General features: G+C 40.0%; 1 pseudogene; it reads left to right on the top strand.

Annotated features, from left to right (window-relative positions):
* The first annotated feature begins 5,829 nt into the window (after window positions 1–5,829).
* Window positions 5,830–6,920, top strand: LOC102502030 (eukaryotic initiation factor 4A-II pseudogene; annotated as a pseudogene).
* The last annotated feature ends 6,125 nt before the right edge of the window (window positions 6,921–13,045 follow it).

Genomic DNA, 13,045 nt, shown 5'->3' with positions numbered 1-13,045 from the left:
GTTTTTTTTTTTTTTTTTTTGCATTCATTATCTTTTCTTTTTTTTGGAGAGATTTTCACTATAGGGCACATGCACTCGCCAGACAGACAGAGAGAGACATAGAGACAGAAAGCGAGAAATCACCCCCCCAGGGGGGATGGTCACGCCGCAATCCCTTCTCCTCCATTCTCCTCTCGGGATCTTGGGCACGCACGCACACGCGCCCGGCGTGAGTTTTAAGCCACCGGGTCCGGGACGTGAACCGCGGTCAACTACGTGGAAGTCCAGCACCATAGCCATTACATTAACTGCTGGTTCCCGCATTCATTATCTTTTGAGTCATTTTGGCTCTCACCTCATACATTAGCTCAGTCACAGAGCAGGAGAAGGGCAAGTAAGAAGCTTAGGTAACAAAATCTAAGGAGGCCTCAATTGTCTCACTCGACTCACCCTTGTCTGGGCTCTGACTCAGTCTAATGAGTTTTGTGTCTTGGTTCTAAATGCTATGAAATTATCTGTTTATCTGTGTGGTATTCAAACACTCCCCCAGATATTAAGCTTTATCCTATACCCAAGTCCAGGTAAATATCAAGTGTGTGGATATCTTTGTGTGTGTTTATGAAAGTTTGTTTTCCTATACTTTCCGCCCTCTGCTCATCCCTTTCCTAATGTTTCCAACCCAAGAGAGGCAAAGTTGACAATCTAGCTGGCTAGGGACCAAGGCACTCATTGGGCCATATGTTACTAATAGGCAGGTATTGTGGACTGAATGTTCGTGTTCCTTCACAATCCATATGTTGAAATCATAACCCACAAGGAGATGATATTAGGAGGTGGAACATTTTGGAAGGTGATTGGGCCACAGGGAGGAGCCCTCATGAATGAGGCTTTAATGCCCTATAGAATTGGCCCAAGGGATCTCATTTGCTATTTCTATCATGTACAACAAGAAGTCATATGAGAATACAAGAAGGCAGAAATCTGCAACCTGGAAGACGGTCCTTGACAGAACCTGACTATGTTGGTACCTTGATCTTGAACTTTCAGCCTCCAGAACTGTGAAAAATAGGCTTACTATTTACAAGTACTATGTTATAGCAGCCCAAACTAAGATAGCAGGGCATTCTGCTTTAAATATCAGTATTCACGTGTGATATCCTGCTTTGTTGCTTTGTTCTTTCTGGCTTTATGTGGTAAACATAACCAGTTAGGGCTTGTCTTTTTAGAAACTATGTTTTATTTTCCTTTTTTTAAAAAAATATATCTTCAGTTGTGTTGGGCTGTCCAGACAAATCTGCCTATATCTCTCTCTTTTCTCCCTTTCCAGGTCTGCAACTGAGTGGTTACATAATGCCAGAGTCTATTTTCTCTGTCGATCTAGTCATTTTGGATTTAGGGGAGGAGATGGGAATCCCCATTTAGGCCTCCAGAACCAAGCCACATGCTTCAATCCAACTTCTGTTAGATCTCATTGTCAGACCTGCATTGGGAGTGATTGCATGCTGGTTTGGCTGTTAATAAAATGGTAATTTTCCCACTGGTTACTGTCCCTTAACTATAGTTCTCTTGGTTGGAATATGTATAGGCAGGACAGGTTTGCAGTACAGTTGATTTTAAACTTAATGCCAGTCTAATATTATCCAAATCTTACCTTACATTCCTAAATATTGCTGTTTACTGTTGGGCTGGATGATATAAAAAGGGAGCCTGAGATTTGGGGTTAAAGTACTGTGTGGGAAGACTTTGGCTTTGTAAGTTGTGCAGCAGCTGGCTTGATTCGTGGCAGCCCAGCTGTAGCAGATGGTATTGCTGGAATGGGGCCCTGGCAAGGTTTGGCAAGGAAAAAAGTTCATTTTGGGGTCATAGCAGGCTTGACTGAGACTGCAGACAGAACAAGCAAGAGTCTGGTCTTGCAGGAGAAAGACATAATTCTTGAGGGGATAAGATAATTTTTAGGCAGTTGTAGACTTGCAGAAGCCCCTTAAATGTTGTAAGCAGTATACAAGGAAACTTCAAGAACTTCACACAAAATGGAGTTCATTTTGTGCAGAAATTTTTGAAATTCATGTACTTTTTTCTACAATAGGCAGTTTTCATGAACTTTTTGAAGACTTCCTCATACATAGGGTTAAGGGAAAACTCTTGCTGGAACCAGAGAAATCTAACCTCAAAATGGGAGTGCTGTGGTGGTCAGGCTTTTAAGGGATGTGTTTTGCTCTTAGTCAGCACTGGCCAGCTTTCTTCCCTGCCTTGAATTTTTGGTCTCTCAACAAGAGCCCATAGGTTGTCTTGTCCTCCAAGGAAGATTAAATCCTTTCACAGTAGGAGAGACCAAATAGAAAAAAGGATTATTTATTTGAAAATTTTTTTGAGAGGTTTTTTTGCTATAGGGTGCGTGCACTCGCCAGACAGACAGAGAGAGACATAGAGACAGAAAGCGAGAAATCACCCCCTAGGGGGGATGGTCACACCGCAATCCCTTCTCCTCCATTCTCCTCTCGGGGTCTTGGGCACGCACGCACACGAGCCCGGTGTGAGTTTTAAGCCTCCGGATTTGGGACACGAACCATGGTCGACTACGTGGAAGTCCAGCGACATAGCCATTATGCTAACTGCTGGTTCCCGAATTTTTTTTTTTTTGAGAGGTTTTTGTTATAGGGCATGTGTGCTCACCAGAAAGACAGAGACAGAGAGACAGAAAGTGAGAAATCACTCCCCCAATAGGTATGGCCATGCTGCAATCCCTTCTTCTCCATTCTTCTTTTGGGATCTTGGGCAGGCATGCACATGTGCCTGGTGTGAATTTAAGCCACCGGGTTCGGGACTCAAATTGTGGTCAACTACGTGGGAGTCCAGCAACATAGCCATTATGCCAACTGCTGGTCCCTATTTGGAATTTTTTTACAATTCTTTTATTTAACTTTATTTATTTATTTTAATTTGATCGGGGCGGGGTGGGGAGAGGAAGAGAGAGTAAAATTGAGAAAGCAAAGCAAGCCTCCAGGTTTGGGACTCACACCACAGTTGACTACATGGGATTCCAGTGCCCTTAACCACCATGCCACCTGCCAGCCTTTATTTGGGTTTTTATTATTTGATGCTGTCCTTGGAGCAGTGAGGATTTTTGTTGTTGTTTTTCAGAGGGTTCTTTTGGTTGGTTTGTTTTTGTTTTTGTTTTGCCCTAGGTGCAAGTGCTCACTGAAGAGAGAGATAGAGACAGTGAGAGGGAAAGTGAGAAATCACTCATTAGAAGGGTGGCCACACCATGATCCCTTCTCCTCCATTCTCTTGGAATTCTTAGGCATGCATGCACATGTGCCTGGCGTGAGTTTCAAACCACTGGGTCCAGGACTCAAACTGTGGTCACCATGTGGGAGTCCAGCAATGTAACTGCTACACCATCTGCTGACCCTAGAGTTATGAAGATTAACCAAGGCCTTGGGAATTAAAATAGAGAAAAACAAAGTTTGGGTGAAAAAGCAATCGACAGAGATAGTTGCTTCTCCTTGTGGTCCAGAGGATAAACAAGACAGCAACAACCTTTCAGATTATGAACACCTTGAGCTTTTGTAAACCTAGGATTTAATTGAATTCAACTGAATTAAATTTCACTAACTGTAGCCTCCTAATACTTACCATGGAGTGACCAGCATACTGGCAAGCTGTAAGTCATGGAGAATTTCTTATTTTTTTCTCTTGCTTTTTCTGTCCATCTTCCTTTTCTCAGATAACATCATCTCTACAGTGGTCTTTTTTGTGTGTGTGTGTGAGGATCTTGCTATAGGGCGCGTGAGCTCACCAGAAAGACAGAGACAGAGAGATAGAAACCAAGAAATCACCCCCCAAGGGGGATGGCCACACTGCAATCCTTTCTCTTCCATTCTCCTCTCAGGATCTTGGGCACGCACGCATACTTGCCTGGCGTGAGTTTAAGCCACTGGATCCAAGACTCAAACCACGGTCGACTACATGGGAGTTCAGCGACATAGCCATTATGCTAACTGCTGGTCTCTCTACAGTGATCTTTAATTGGATACAACAATGTGGAAACTTTGCTTTGTCTTGAGAAATGACCCTTTGGCAGCTGTTGTATTATTTGGTTCTAAATTTTGAGGGTGTGGGAGGGCATTGATACTCAAGAGTCCTGATGACATTTTTGAGAAATGAGACACTTAAACAAGGGATTAGGATTATTTTATCCTTGGTGGTGCTGAAGGAGAAGCACTTGAGACCATCGAGGCTGCTGGTGAAGAACAGTTAGATTCCACCAATCTCTGTGGTTACTCTCTGGCTGACATCAGACAGAATGAAAGATTGAAGGGGTAGAAATATGGGATCTAATTTCAGTGATACTTTAATTTCTCTATGGAAATTTAACAATGAGGGGTGAGAAATTAAGGGTACATAATTTAGAATTGTTTTAACTTCCTGGTAAACTGAACCTTTTAAAATGATAAAGTGACATTTTCTATCTCTAGTTATACCTTTGGCTTTAAAATTTCTTTTCGACATTAATATAGCTAATATATCAGCTTTCTGTTAGTGTAGATTGTGCAATATATTTTTTGTGTTGTATTATGCTTTTGACCTTTCTGTATTTTGTATTCCAAATATGTTTCTTGTAAACAGCATGTAGTTGGATTTTATTTATTTAATCCAGTCTAATTTTGTCTTTTAACAAGAATATTTACTTTCCATCTAATATAATTACTCATATATCTTTAAGTTTATTATTTATACATCTTTCTATTTGTTCTATGTCCTTTTTTCTAATTTCATGTTTTGGATTACTTCTGTTTATTGTTTCAGTTTTTCCTCTGATTGTTTGGAAGGTATACATTCTTTTATGGTTATTTTAGCAGTCAGTCTAGAAATCACGGCATGCATTTTTAGCTCATCAAAGTCTAATATTAATTTATAGTTTAACTTTGCACCTAAATGATGAAAGACCCTTGAAACCTTTTAACTTTCCCTTGACTTACATGCTATTGTGTTATTATTACTATTTTAATTTCTACATATTTAAAACCCTACCAATTGTTATTATTGTTATTAATTTGTGTGGTCATTATTCATTTATATTCACTCATATATTTATCATTTTTATTGCTTTCTATCCCTTCTGACTTCTGCCCTTCCATTCAGTATCATTTTGTTATGTTTGAAGAATATGGCAAACTATATGAACTCCCATTAATGTACTCTCAGTTCATCTCAAGGGTTTCTCCAGGAAACTGACTGGTCTGGGAGATGTTTGACCTCCTTCAGCATCATAGTATCTGGAAAAAACTGAGGACAGGAAAGCAACCCCCTTTTGTAGGTTGAATATAACAGACGGTTCCTATTTGGCTCCATTGTGTAGCAAAGAGGCCTTTATAGTTCTGCTGAAATTGTAGGGTGCTGCTGTCATGATCCAATGCAGAATTGATATGGAGGGTCATGTGTTCAGGTCATTTGGGAGCCTCTATTTCCAGGAGAACTTAGTCTGTGACCATGATTTTCTATTCTAATGGTGCATGGCACAGAGCTAAGGAAAGTAATTTCTTGCATAAGAAACCTATGGGTCAAGTTCTAGTCTGTTCTCTTGCTAATAACAGAAATGCCCGAGTCTGGTAATTTAAGAGAATAGTTTTTTTAAGAATAAATTTTTATTTAACTTTATTTATTATTATTTTCCAGTTTGATGAGAGAGAAAAAGAGAGAGAAAGCGAGAAAGTAAGCCACCAGGTCCAGGACTTGAACCACGGTCAGCCATGTGGGAGTCCAGTGCCTTTAACTACCACACTACCTGTCAGCCTCAAGAGAATAGTTTTGTGCTTTTCAGTCGGGTGCTGAGTGGTTTTCTGGATCATGTCTGGTGGCTTTGTGGATTGTAACAGAGAACATGGCAGCCCAGAGGACTGGACCCCGATGGTGTCATTGAGCGCAACTGGAATTAGATTGTTGATAACTTTGATGATATGAATTTAAAGGAGTCTCTTCTTCAGGGTATCTATGCTTATGGTTTTGAGAAGCCTTCAGCTATTCACCAGAGAGCTATTATTCCTTGTATTATAGATACAAAAGGTAATTCTGGCACTTGGAGTCTATGTATGGGAGCAACTTGTCATGCCTGCATTGGTGGAGCAAATGTTTAAAATGAAATGCAAAAGCTGCATGCTGAAGTACCACATATTGTTGTTGGTACATCAGGGAAGAGTGTTTGATATGTTAAATAGATGATCTCTTTCTCCAAAATGGATCAAAATGTTTGTTTTGGATTAAGCAGGTGAAATGTTGAGTTGAGGATTTGAGGATCAAATCTATGAGATTTTCCAAAAATTAAATACAAGTATTCAGGTTGTGTTGCTTTCTGCCATAATGCCAACTGATGTATTGGAAGTGACCAAAAAATTCATGAGAGAGCCAATTCGAATTCTAGTGAAGAAGCAAGAATTGACCCTTGAAGGAATCAAACAGTTTTATATTAATGTTGAAAGATAGAAATGGAAGCTAGATACACTCTGTGACCTGTATGAGACTCTGACCATTATGCAGGCTGTTATATTTCTCAATACAAGGTGTAAGGTGGACTGGCTCACTGAGAAAATGCATGCCAGGGACTTCACAGTTTCTGCTCTGCATGGTGACATGGACCAGAAAGAAATAAATGTTATCATAAGATAATTCCAGTCAGGTTCAAGCCGTGTTCTGATCACTACTGACTTGTTGGCTCATAGGATTGATGTGCAACGCAACAAGTGTCTTTGGTTATAAACTATTTGCTACCTACCAATCGTGAAAAATGTATTCACAGAATTGGTAGAAGGAGTAGATTTGGGAGGAAAAGTGTGGCTATGAACTTTGTTACTGAAGAAGACAAGAGGATTCTTTGTGACACTGAGACTTTTTACAATACTACAGTGGAGGAAATGCCCCTGAATGTGGCTGGACTTACTTAATTCCTGGGATGAAATAGTTTTGAATGCAGTGCTCGCTGTTGCTGAATAGGTGATCACAGCATGCATTGTTTTTCTTTCTTTGGGAATATTTGAATCTTTTCTCAATGCTCATAATGGATCAGAAATACAGATTTTGATAGCAAAGTGACATTAGTTGTGAGCTTTTGTGAGGAAAATCATTGACTTTTTCCTCTGGAGTTAGACTGTTGGGGTGGGTATAAAAAAAGATGGGGTTGGGAACCAGCAGTTAGCGTAATGGCTATGTTGCTGGACTCCCATGTAGTCCACCGCGGTTCGTGTCCCGGACCCGGTGGCTTAAAACTCACGCTGGGTGCATGTGCGTGCGTGCCCAAGATCCCGAGAAGAGAATGGAGGAGAAGGGATTGCGGCGTGACCATCCCCCCTGGGGGGCGATTTCTCGCTTTCTGTCTCTAATGTCTCTCTGTCTGTCTGGCGAGCGCACGCGCCCTAAAGTGAAAAACCTCTCCAAAAAAAAAAAAAAAAAGATGAGGTCTATAAAATCTTCCTTTCTTAGACATTTATTTACTAGTTATGTAGAGATGGTTGTATTAGATGTTCTCTATCATTTAATAATATACTGTGGACTAAAAGATATAAGTGCTGTATAAAATCAGCCAATTATGTTAAACCAGCATATCTGCCTTTATTGTATTGTTAGCCTGAATTGTAAGGCCTTTAAAATTATTTTTTTTAAGAAAGTATTTGAATGCATTTTGTTTGGTATTGTATTTATTCAACAAAATATTTAATTAGTGTTAAAAAATATTTTTATGTAGTTCACAGTTTTGGAGGCTAAGAAGTCCCAGAGCATGATGCTGGCACCTAGCCAGGGTCCTCTTATACATCACAGCATGGCAAGGGGCAAGAACATATGCATCTGTGTCTACATCTGTGTCTCTTTTTAAACCCATGGGTGTCAATCATGGGAGCCTGACTCTGGTGCTTAATCACTTCCTAAGAGTCCTACCTTTCTTTTCTTTCTTTTTTTTTTTTTTCTTTTTTTGGGGATAGGTTTTTGCTATAGGGCACGTGCACTTGTCAGAAAGATGGAGAGAGACAGAGAGACAGAAAGTGAGAAATCACCCCCCAGGGGGGATGCTGCAATCCCTTCTCCTCCATTCTCCTCTCAGAATCTTGGGCATGCACACACACATGCCGGTGTGAGTTTAAGCCACCGGGTCCAGGACTTGAACCACGGTCGACTACATGGGAGTCCAGCAACATAGCCGTTACACCAACTGCTGATCCCAAGAGTCCTAACTTTCAACACCATAGTTGGATTAAGTCTCTACACTCTCAAACCCATAATAATGGTTCACCAGATTTCAATATATAAATTTTTGGGAGTGATATTCAAATGATAGCTTTTAACTTATGGCTAATACAGTGGTCCAGAAACTCCTAGAAGCTTAAAAGGTTGCTAAAGCTTTCACAGTGAAGGAGTCTCTGGGACACTAATGAGAATGCTTGTTATATTGCAGTTTGGACAGATTTTAAAGCCTTTTGTTGGAGAGGAACTGTTCCAGGTAGGGTAAGCATAAATGGGGTTAAGTAAATTTGTAAATGAGGAATATGTTGTCTCCCAAAACTAAACAAAACTTTAAAATGTTGTGAGTATTGAAAGGGTCAATAACTATTAACAGTCAGGATGAGTGGGTCTTGGTTTATTAAATCCTTTTCAAGAATTTAACTCAAGTGTTGAGGCTTTACACTATGTGTGGGACAATTGCTCACTTTCTATTTTGAGCTCTTTTGTGAGTATTCATGTATCTCATGTGAGTGTTTCCAGTGAGTCTCCTTGCAGGGAGATGTCATCAATGAATATCATACCTGGATCCTATAGAGAACTGGATGTAGTTAAGATCTTATCTGCCAATATCATGTGTGATCTGAAGGCTGTTGAGGTATCCTGTGAATAGCCAAGTAAAGGTGTGTTGTGTCCCTTTGGAAGTAAAGGCAAACTTAAGTTAAGATGCTGTTGAGATAGTCACTGAACAGAGCAAAAAAATTATCAGTTGTTGCTTGGATAGAGTCAGTTATTTCAATATTAATGGGTGTAGGCACTCTGATGGGTGAAACCACAGCACTGAATGTTGCAGTAATCCATCATAGTATACCATTCATTCTTTCCAAGTTTAAATACAGGCCAAATTAGGCTGCTAAATGGAGAAGTAGTGAGGATAAACACCACTTCTCTATATAGGTTTCCTATAATGGATTTTACTCATTGAGTATTAACAAAACATTTTTTCATTTTTTAATTATTTTATTTAACTTTATTTATTTTATTTATTTTTATTCATTTATTTTAATTTGACCAGAGAGGGACAGAGAAAGAGAGAGAGAACTGCCAGTTCCGGGACTTGAACCATGGTCAGTCATGTGGGAGTCCAGCTCCCTTAACCACCACGTCACATGCCTGCCCCAGTCATTGAGTATTTTAACTTACACTTGGCTATATTAACTAATTTAACACAGGGAACCATCTTGTCTAGTGCCAGTGACTTCATTTAATTTTAACTTATAATTATTTTTTTTTAATGCTAGAGGGCACATGTATGTTAGAGAGGGAGAGAGAAAAGTATCCCTTTCCAATGGGATCAGGTCACATTGTAATTGTTATTATTATTTTTTTAATTGCCAGAAGGCTTGCCATAGAAAGACAGAGACACAGAGAGAAAGAGAGATGAGGAAAAGCAACCCCCTCGAGGGGCATGGTCACACCGCAATCCCTTCTTCTCCACCTCTCTGCCCTATCAGGATTTGTGGTGTGCATGCATGTGCTTGGCATGTTTTTCAAGCTGTCGGAGCCGTGATTTGAACCATGGTCAGTCATGTGGGATTTGGCTCTTTAATCACTAGGCTATGGAGTCAGCCCATGCCATAATAGCTTTTCCTTCCATTATCCATTTTGTCAGTATCCTAGGCACACATGCTTACATCCGGCATGAAGCAGACAGGGCTGGGACTTGAACCCTGGTTAGTCAGGTAGGATTTTGTTTCATTTACATAGTGCCTAACCATTGAGCTATGGGGTTGCTCCAATTTTAACTTGTTATTCATTGGGTCATAGCAGGCATGCCAACTATGGTATATTTTAGGGTAATACTGTGGCTATGGAGAATTTTGGCAGAGGTTAACGTGAGGCATAATCCCTTATCTTCTATTTGTTTTTGGTAACTCCCCAGGAATATAGTAAATGCAGTGGGATCCATGATTAAATCCGCTTACCAACTAGTACATTTTACTAGATTTTAAAATTAATTCAGATGCAACATTACATAAACACAGAAAACAACCAATAACTTTGTCTTTTGTTGTATAAATTCTTTCAATAAATTAAAAAAAATTAAACAAATTTTATTTTAAGAGATTTTTGCTATAGGACACATGTGCTCACCCAAGAGACAGAGACAGAGAAAGTGAGAAATCACCCCTCAGCGGGGAAGGCCACACCACAATCCCTTTTCTTCCATTCCCCTCTTGGGATTTTGGGCATGCACACCCATGTGCCCAGTGTGAGTTTCAGGTCTCCAGGTCCAGGACTCAAACCATGGCTGACCATGTGGGAGTCCAGGGCCAATGGGTGGCACCTATTTATTTAATTTTTTATTAATTTTTATCATTTTAAAATTTGCCCTAGGGCATATGCAGTCACCAGACACACACAGACACACACACACACACAGAGAGAGAGAGAGAAAGAGAGAGAGAGAGAGAGAAAGAAAGCGAAAGCAAGCTGCCAGGCATATGCAACATAGCAACAGAGGTGTTTAAGGGTTCCGGAGAGCCCTTTGCTCTTATAATGCAGACCTTAGAGCACCACATAATGTCTGACTTTCAACTCTCTTTCTTTCTCTCACTTTTCCTAATAACTGTTGTTTCATAAGCAACGATTGATAGACTCCTATCTTGCACAGGGTATAGCTCTCCCTGAGCATTCTATGGATCTGTGGATGGTGCCTAGCTGAGACACACCCAGTTGGTCACAGGGTAAGAGTCTTTCTCCAGAGCCTAGCATCAGAATTCTAACCTTATTTTAAGACATACAGACAGGTCTGGGCTGAGACACATGCACTAAAATCACTTTATTGAAGACCTCAATATTGCACTCTTGTCCTGAGTGCTAAATATCAAAGTTTCTGACCTAGATCAGCTAAATTTACAACTGAGGTTTGGTGAGACAATCTAAAATAATCTAAACTCACCGAGAACTGTCTACCACAGTTGTTGCTAAAATCAGGGATAGGCCGAAGGACTGCAACTCAGGCCTTGGAGGCATTTGCTGCAAGAGAGAACAGTTGGTTTTACTTACAAGAACAAGGAAGATGTAAAAACTTGCTTTAATTTTTGCCTAGGGAAGGGCATTGATCTAGCCTCATAGTTCATTTTAAGGATCAGTGCTTACAAAGTAAAGTTGCGGGAACCAGCAGTTAGCGTAATGGCTATGTCGCTGGACTCCCACGTAGTCGACCGCGGTTCATGTCCTGGACCCAGTGGCTTAAAACTCACGCTGGGCGCGTGTGCGTGCATGCCCAAGATCCCGAGAGGAGAATGGAGGAGAAGGGATTGTGGCGTGACCATCCCCTCTGGGGGGTGATTTCTCGCTTTCTGTCTCTATGTCTCTCTCTGTCTGGCGAGTGCACGTGCCCTATAGCGAAAACCTCTCCAAAAAAAAAAAAAGAAAGAAAGTAAAGCTGCTTCCTGATTATACCCTAAGAGCCTTTCTTGTTCAGTTATACAATGAAAGCCATTATATATGATGAATATTTAAATTTTTTTGTTTCAAGGCTAGCATGCTTGTGAAGATATGCAATACAAGGGATGATCTGAGATGAGCAAAAGTGATGCAGGCTGGGACATGAAAACCAGTAAAACTAATCTCTCTAGGAAATCATTCACTGTCTAATGATCTAAAGGTCATGCCTGTTTGCTCGAGCAAAGAGAAAAACACAAGTACCTATGGAGGCTGAGAGGCAAGATGCTAAATCGAGGTCATAAAGACCCTGCATGTGGGTAAAGACAAACCCAGGTCCAGAGCCCCCTTTGAAGCCTTTTCTCTGCCTCCCTTCTATATTAATCTCATTTGTATGAACAGACATAATGAGATGAAGCCTTAAGCTGAAACTAGATAGTAGAAATGCCAGGTAAGTTGTATGAAAAAAAGTACCTCAAAAAAGGAAAAGGAAAAAGGAGAAAAAACAAGAAAAAAGTGATTCATTTTGAATCTGAAGCTCTAAGAAACAGTAGAAGGGGACCAATAGATGGTGTAGTGGCTATGTCCCTGTACTTCCACATGGGCGACAGTGGTTTGAGTCCCGGACCTGATGGCTTGAAATTCATGCAGGGAACATGTGTGTGCATACCTAAAATCCAGAGAGGAGAATGGAGGAGAAGGGATTGTGGCATGGCCATCCCCCCAGGGAGTGATTTCTTGCTTTCTGCCTCTCTGTCTCTTTGGCAAGTGCACATGCCCTATAGCAGAAGTCTCTCTGGAGAAAAAAAAAGAAACAGTAGAAGTATATAGGCCTTTAATAGAAAATCTGAACAAATGTGTAACATCCAAAGGAGCCTATAAATTTTTTTCTTTTGATTCACTACAAAATTATAAGAGTCAGATTTTAATTTCTCCATCTCAGAATAACTAATTCATACTTAACATGGCATTTATTACCATGAAAAAAATTCTTTTTTTGTACTTACATTCCCTGCTCTGATTTCTGGTTTGTTTGTTTGTTTGTTTGTTTTTTACATCATTGAATTACAATATGAAGGGATTTCCAAAATTTAGTGGAAATGGGATTAAAGTATGAGTTGACTTTGATGGGGGAAAATACTGACATACATACATACATAGTTATTTTATTTTATTTTTTTAAGTAACATGCATTTCCCCTGAACGCTTTAAAGAGCCTTTATAGCACTTTGAAAAAAAGTATGGTACGGTGTAAGTATAACATAATATCTTCTTAAAGTATGTGAAGAATTGAAAGACAAGAGAATATGGTTGCTAACATGCTTCTGGGCCAAGAATATGATTAATTGACTTTTTTTTTCTTTTTTTTTTTGGCTAGATGTATGTGCCCAGCAGAGTCAGATATATA

Source organism: Tupaia chinensis, unplaced genomic scaffold, assembly GCF_000334495.1.
Source record: "Tupaia chinensis unplaced genomic scaffold, TupChi_1.0 Scaffold000691_1, whole genome shotgun sequence".
NCBI lineage: Eukaryota > Metazoa > Chordata > Mammalia > Scandentia > Tupaiidae > Tupaia > Tupaia belangeri.
The sequence above is the reverse complement of the archived record's forward strand: the minus strand, read 5'-3'. Positions and strand labels throughout refer to the sequence as shown.